We start from the raw sequence: 7,756 nt of genomic DNA, 5'->3' as shown, positions 1-7,756 counted from the left end.
GTTATGGCAGAGGTGTATTAGTGGAGGGAATACAAGAAGGATATAATGAGGTAAACAGCAGCCAGGAGGTTGCCTGAGGGCTGTGTGCTAAGCAACTGGGACTGCTTCTGATGGTTCTGGCTGTGCTATCTGGTGTGCAATGGCAGGCATGAATGAATCAAGTTTACACAGGGAGGTGAAAAGTAGGAGGGGACAGGGAGGATCTGGGGTTGAGACAACGTGGGTAGACCTGAATGGCAAGGACAACGATGTTAGTACCAACATTAACTGAGAAGACAATTTTGGGATGGTATTGTAAGACACATGAAAAGCCAGAGATCAATTTATCAATATAACGAGAAAAGCAGAGGGATTTGTGAGGCCCCATCTCCTATGAAATAAGCCTAGGAGGAAGTCATTCATTGCCACCATAGTAGGTGTGCGTCACATTCTAGGCTTTTCTTCTGTGCTTCCTCTTCTCCCTTTCTTCTTTCTTTCCAAATTTCTCAGGCTCATCTAGATTCACTAAAAGGTGGTGGTGAAGGTTGCTCTCCTATGCTTGGTTTTGCAGTAGTTTAAATGGCAGTTGAGATGCATGTGGGATTTGGAATTGAGTGTTTAGATGGGAAGGCTCACAGCCCTTTACCAGGTAACCAAGCACAGGAGGTGGACTTTGTTCTCATATTATCTGTTGTTATCATATTATCTGTTCTTCTCATATTACCTGTTCTCATCTGGGAGTTTGTTTTCATATTATCTGTCAGGTCACAAAAGCACTAGCAGGGCACCGACTGTCCCTGCCCAGCCCCCTGGGGCTTCCCTCACCCTGCCCATAGCCCAGGATCCCATGGCCCCTGGGGCCACTAGACCCTGTCCCAGCGATGCTGCAGCAGGGCTGGTCTTCAGCTCCCCATGGCCCAGCTGAGCTGGGTCCACCCATGAGCCGATGTCACCATGGCTCTGCCTGATGATCTGGTCTCTTGGTTGTACCTGGCCACCATCTCCAGGTCTTTACCCTTCAGGGCTGGTGATGGATCCAGGCTGGTGAGGCCCCTGCCACACTGGCCATGTGGTTATTGTACTTGGGTCCCAGCTCCCCTTCCTGAAGGGAAGAGCTGTCCTGCACTGCTCACTGACAGTATCACTTGGAAGTGGCTGTACTTAAAATAAAACAAGTCTGCGGCCTTTCTGGCTACAACTATGGGAAGGAAAACAGAGAGAGGTTTGATCACCTAGTAAGGGTTGGGTTCCAGTGCATGGGTGACTGCGGTACATCTAGTCTCATTCCACTTTAAATGTCTATGGTAATTTATTGGATAATTTTGCATATTCCTTTCTATATTATTTCCCTTGAATTTGTTCTTCTCACATTGTAAGGGTTGGGGTCCAGTGCATGAGTAACTGAAGTACACTTAAGCTTTTTCCTCTTCAAATGTCTGTGGTAAGTTATTGGATAGTTTTGCGTATTTACTTCTATACTAATTTCCTGAATTTGTTCTTCTCCATCTTTACTTTGCTGAATTATACTTTGTGTCTTTTCCACTCCCATTCTCAACCTCCCTTTCCCACAGCATTGTTTGAGCAGGCTACACAGCCTTTCTGTAATATTTCCCATGGCCCTGGCTCTGCCACTTTTCTTCAGGTTGCTGCTCCCTGCCTCTCTGGGAGTTTTTCTGTCAGACTCTGTGCTGTCTTTTCCCATGTACTCTTTTTTTTCTCCTCACTTTGGTTCTTTTCATTCCCAAATTGGCTCTTCCTTTTGCATGCTCCTTTGTGGGCTGGTTTGGAGCAGTTTTAGTACACTGGCAGCCTAACTGGTGTTGGCATCCCTGAAAAGGAGGATTTTAAGGAGTGGTTTTAGGTGAAAAATGTAATAGCTCTGTAGGTGCTTCAGGAATTTCTTCTGAAAAGGGGGGCAGCAGAGGAGAAAGCAGAGGCTACTTGTTTGTTAGAAGGGGCTAATGGTAGAGGGCTGATCAAAAAGTAAAGCTGAGCTTCTAATACAGCATGAGAAATGACAGGTAAAGAAAAACCTTGGAAGGCAAGACAGGGAGATGACATGAAATGAAATAGAGAAGAAGCTACAAGACAGAAATAGAAGGTGCTGTAAGGAGTATAGCAAGCAGTTTAATGATGGCAATGAGGAAAGCAGCACTGCAGTTGCTGAAACCAGAAAGAAACCTGATGAAGTAATGGAGGACTGAGATGGCCACTGCAGGGAACAAGAGTTTTAGCTTGTGCCTGTGTTGGAATAAGTGACTTTGTACCCACCTCTCTGCTGTGAAGTGTGCTGTTCTGTAGGACACCCATCAGCCTCTTCCTCAGTAGCCCCCACCAGAGCCCATGTGTTGTTTCCCTGCTGAGCTTGTACCTGTTCTCACATAACACCTTTCAGCCTGTGCTGCAAGTGATATGATGTCAGACCTGGCCCTTATTCGCAAAATGACCCAGATCATATGGTTCTTCTAGCTCTTGGCTGTCTGCAGCCTGCTGGAGGTTCCTAATCCACTAATGATTTTCCGCTTCACCGAGCAGGCCAGCCTGCCTGCTGAGACTCCAGTTTCTGGGGTCTCCCTCCCTCCTGCCCATCCACAGGAAGAAGGGGACTGCAGGATTTGGTGAACAAGGGTCTTGCTTCTAACGGCGCAATTCACCCTGTTAGAACATCACACTTGGAACTGTGTCCAGCAAAGCTTGTTTTTCCTGTTTCTTTTTTCATTCTGGCTGTTCCTGGGGGATTTCTGCACATCAGCCCCTCCTCACCTTCTGTGTACCCATGTACATATCAGTATCAGTATGTATGTATTTGCAGTTGTCTTTCTGAAGGGATTAACAGGGCTTAAGTACAGAGTGGGGCTCAGTAACCAAGAACGTTATCTGTTTCCAGCGATTTTCCCTGGCTTCAAATGTATCAGGAACACAAATAAGCATTGTTGTAATTTCATTCTTTTAATCTAGAAAGTCCCACTTAGCATCAAGCAAGGTGCAGAGGATCACTCCATATGCTCAGTTGTGGCCACAGTCTGTCTTTGCAAAAAGTTAGCTTGAGGCACACCTTCGTAAGTTTATCACCAGAAGACTTTAAATCCTTATCAACCTACTTAGTTTACTTGAAGCAAATAATATGCCAGTGTAACTGACATTAATGTGTTTCTGAACTACACAGATGTGTGTGTATATATATATACACATGCATATAGTTGAGAAATATACACATACACACATACGAGTGTGTGTACAGGTATTTCCATACTTGGGTAATAGATGCCATACATAAAGACATAACATTATTCAACATTTCCAGTTGTAGAACTTCTGATTGTTTGTAAAAGTATCAAAATATTGCTTTTTCAGACAGATTTTTTCAATACTTCTTTTAAAAGTCAGATTTTCAGTTGCAGTGGTTCAGCAGTTCCAGGAGAAGGATTGGGGAATGCTATATTAGGAATCATTGTTTTAGCAGTTGAAGGACAGAACGATGTACCAGTAATACCTGTTAAAGGCCACACAATCTGCTCCTTTGGTGCCTGTGCTGGGAGTAAACCTGCAGGGCAGGAGGAGAGCTTCAGTCTGAGTGTGATGTGCTAGGTCATGTTCTCACATGACTTTATCATTAAAACATCTTTGGACTGTCTAAATATTTCCTAATTGAAAGAGTACTAGAGATTCTATATCAGACCTTGCTTTGGTCAGGGGAGAAGAAACTCATCACAATACCAAAGCTGGTGGTTGGATTAGTGTGAGTGGTTGTGGAGTGGCTGCCTATGGTACATACAGTTGAAGTCCAGACCTCTGATAGACGTATGGGATAGTTGCAGAAGGCCTAGTATCACAAAATGGGAAGCAAGTGTGAGACAAGTGAACCAAGAGGAAGCAATTTAACCGCAAAAATCTCTAACTCAGACACATGACAATTTTGTGTGAGCTCTGGAAAAGTACCATCTCATCATTGAGGCAAAGAGCTCTTCTAGGTCAAATGATATATCCTCACAAACAGGGGATGTGCAAGTAGGTTGCCAACCACTCCTCCATACCCAGCATAGCATTTAGAAAAGGGGGATGTTGAAAGTAATTAAAAGCAGAAAATTATTGTAAATTTCTTGAAGGAAACAGAAGGATGGAAAAACCATTTTATGGTCAGCAATCTTGAGAACAAAGATATTAACAACATGATACAACTCTTTTTGTTCTTGTTACGAGGAGTGCGTACACCACGGAGAAAAGAATCTTAACAATGGATTAGTAGAAGGAGATGATAGAATTATCAGTAGTGCAAAGAAGGTCGGAATTCAATAAATATTTTCATTTTATGAGGACTTCAAGACTATTTTTGTTCTTGTTACGAGGAGTGCGTACACCACGGAGAAAAGAATCTTAACAATGGATTAGTAGAAGGAGATGATAGAATTATCAGTAGTGCAAAGAAGGTCGGAATTCAATAAATATTTTCATTTTATGAGGACTTCAAGACTATTTCCCATCTCACATGCACATGAGATGACTGGCATTGCTTTCTCCAATAATCTGTTCCCTGTTTGCTACCACTCTTGGTTTGAGCAATTGCTCTGGTTGCTCTCACAGAGAAACTTTGGATTATGTTATAGGACGTGGATCTCGTCAAGCTGACTTACTGTTTTTGTTTGTGTTTGGGTGATTAAGGTAATAACATTGATATAGTGGTTTTAGAATTGTATAAAGCATTTGACTTGATACTGCAACATGTTTTGCCTAAGAAGTTAGAAAACCATCGAATCGGCTGGACACAACATTGAAGGGATTAAACACTCTCTAAACGGCAGGCCTCAAAAAATCTCATCACCTGATAGAAATCCTTCTGAAAGGGTTCTGCAAGAAAGGATTCTATGAGGATCATTCCTCTTACTGCCTGGTTTACTGTTTAGTAATGTCCAAGAGTCGTAAAATGATTTCTGATGAAATCTGCAGAATCCAGTAAGACATGCAGAGCTGAAAATATTAAGCTGTAGCTTCATATGGTTGATCTATAACAATGTGATCTGAAGAACAAGGAAAAACCAACAGAGCAGTGTAAGACTGTTATCTAGAAGATTTTATGCTTCATTAAAAATAAAAACAAACAAATAAATCCACAAAACTCCCACAATTATGTGTAACAAGAACAAACCTGTTTAATGCCCTATATTAAGATTTTAGTATTTTCTCCCCTTTTTGGGCATATGTTAATTCCAAATAGACATTTATATCTGTGAATCCTGCTGTGAATCCTATCTGTGAATCCTGCTGCTATGAGACATTCGTGCCCTATTTTTGAGTCCTATGATTCTGTCTTTCCACCTTACCTGTGGGAGCCCATTCTGCTGCCCTTTGGTTACAGCAGAACTAGATTATTTATTATGGAGTTGTTGTGTTAATAGATTCACCACACCTTGACTGAGGAATGCCTTGTAGTTACCCAGTCACCTTAAATCACACTTAATTCAAGGTAGAATGAGGTAAAATGCAAATAGAAGTATTAATTCATTACATCTAAAATAGATAACACAATTAAAAATATCTGGAAAAGACATATGTGAAGAAATAGAAGGAAAAGTTCATCTGATCTACCGACACTGAATGTATTACAAAGGTATTTTTTGTTTTGGATTTTTTTCCCCCTTTTTCATTTCCAGGTGACCTGTCCCTCTTATGACAAAATGGTTCTCAGTATTTTCTTTCCTCTTTTTCTTCAGGTTGTTCATAGGTGATTGTCATTGTTGGAGACCTTGCATTACACAGAACTCTCTATCCGAGTCTCTCATCAGAAAATATCTTCAGAAGAAGCGTTTGGACTTCACCTTCAGGTAGCTTCTCTGAATCATCATGTTGACCTCACTTATTGATGGAAAATTTTAGCTCTCACAGCCACTCTGCATTTTGATGTTTTTTGAGGGGTCCATACAGATTTCACCTGTCACCTTGGAGCTCATTCTATCCATCCTTATAGTCTTACCATTCTAATTAAAACAAGGACTCTTTTGCTTTGACAAATATGCAAATATATCTTAGAAGAGGAGTTGTCTCCTTTGTTTGACTAGCTCACAAACAGCTTCTTTTCCTCAAGGAGGCAAGTCGTTTCCATTTCCCCCTGGTGACTCATTGACATGTTTCAACATGAAATGTGTCTTACAGCAGACCCTATATTCTGTACCAGTAATTAAATTAACAAATATATGTGATACAAGTATCTAAATAGGCTAAACTAATCTAGTTCATTTTTTGTTTCCTGAGACAGGTATGATAACAGTAATTGTCCTGAGGTGATAGCATTTAGGGTGAATTAAGTCCAACCTCTTTAACAGAATCACAGAATATTAGGGATTGGAAGGGATCTCGAAAGATCATCTAGTCCAATCCCCCTGCTGGAGCAGGAACACCTAGATGAGGTTACACAGGAATGTGTCCAGGCGGGTTTTGAATGTCTCCAGAGTAGGAGACTCCACAACCTCCCTGGGCAGCCTGTTCCAGTGTTCCGTGAGTTTCTACTCACATTCAAGTGGAACCTCCTGTGTTCCAGTTTGCACCCATTGCCCCTTGTCCTATCATTGGTTGTCACTGAGAAGAGCCTGGCTCCATCCTCGTGACACTCAGCCTTTATATATTCATAAACATTAATGCGGTCACCCCTCAGTCTCCTCTTCTCCAAGCTAAAGAGCCCCAGCTCCCTCAGCCTTTCTTCATGCGGAAGATGCTCCACTCCCTTCATCATCTTTGTTGCCCCGTGCTGGACTCTATCCAGCAGTTCCCTGTCCTTCTTGAAATGAGGGGCCCAGAACTGGACACAATATTCCAGATGTGGTCTCACCAGGGCAGAGCAGAGGGGAAGGAGAACCTCTCTGGACCTACTAACCACCCCCCTCCTAATACACCCCAGGATGCCATTTGCCTTCCTGGCCACAAGGCCAGTGCTGGCTCATGGTCATCCTGTTGTCCACCAGGACCCCCAGGTCCCTCTCCCCTACACTGCTCTCTAACAGGTCATTCCCCAACTTACACTGGAACCTGGGGTTGTTCTTTCTCCTAAGCATGCTCTAACAAGGAGTCTCTGCACAGAATTATTTAATGTCATATTTATTTTAATTGCTACACCATGTGAAATTGTGTCTTCAAACCACTTCTAAGAAAGAATAAAAAGGGATTACTCAATCTTGGACCTTGTGAGATCAATGAACAGTCTGACTGACTTTAGCTGGCCTTGAAAACAGCCTTTGATGCATTAGAAGTCAATAGATGACACAGTGAAGGGAGAATTGACGTGCAGTGAAGAAAAAGTTAAAGGCGAAGATCAACTCCTATTTTTTCTTGCAGCCTTTATAATAGTCTTATGCAGCCAAGAAAATGCAAAAACATCGGCTAAATGCCATCGTATGTAAAAATACTGCATTCATTTGAATATTGTAAAGTTTAATGTAAACACAGGTAAATTGTTAATATATGTGACTGCAGATTTGTTCGTAATGATGTTCACAGGTCAGAGACGGTGAACAGTCATCATCTCCATTTCTCAGGTCATGCCTACACAAAGAGAGATGTAAAGTGCCAAAGAAAGCCAACAGGATTCTGGGGTGCATTAGCAAGGCCATCGCCAGCAGAGACATAGTCATTATCTCACTGTGTTCAGTGCTTATCAGGCCACATCTCGAATATTGTGTTCAGTTTTGGTGCCCACTATACAAAATCAATATGGACAGGCTGGAGACGGCCCAGAGAAGGGCCACAAAGGTAATCAAAGGACTGGGAAGCCACCAAATGAGGAAAGGCT

This window comes from Streptopelia decaocto (genome assembly GCF_964273445.1).
Source record: "Streptopelia decaocto genome assembly, chromosome: 7".
In the NCBI taxonomy this organism is placed as follows: Eukaryota; Metazoa; Chordata; class Aves; order Columbiformes; family Columbidae; genus Streptopelia; species Streptopelia decaocto.
The sequence above is the reverse complement of the archived record's forward strand: the minus strand, read 5'-3'. Positions refer to the sequence as shown.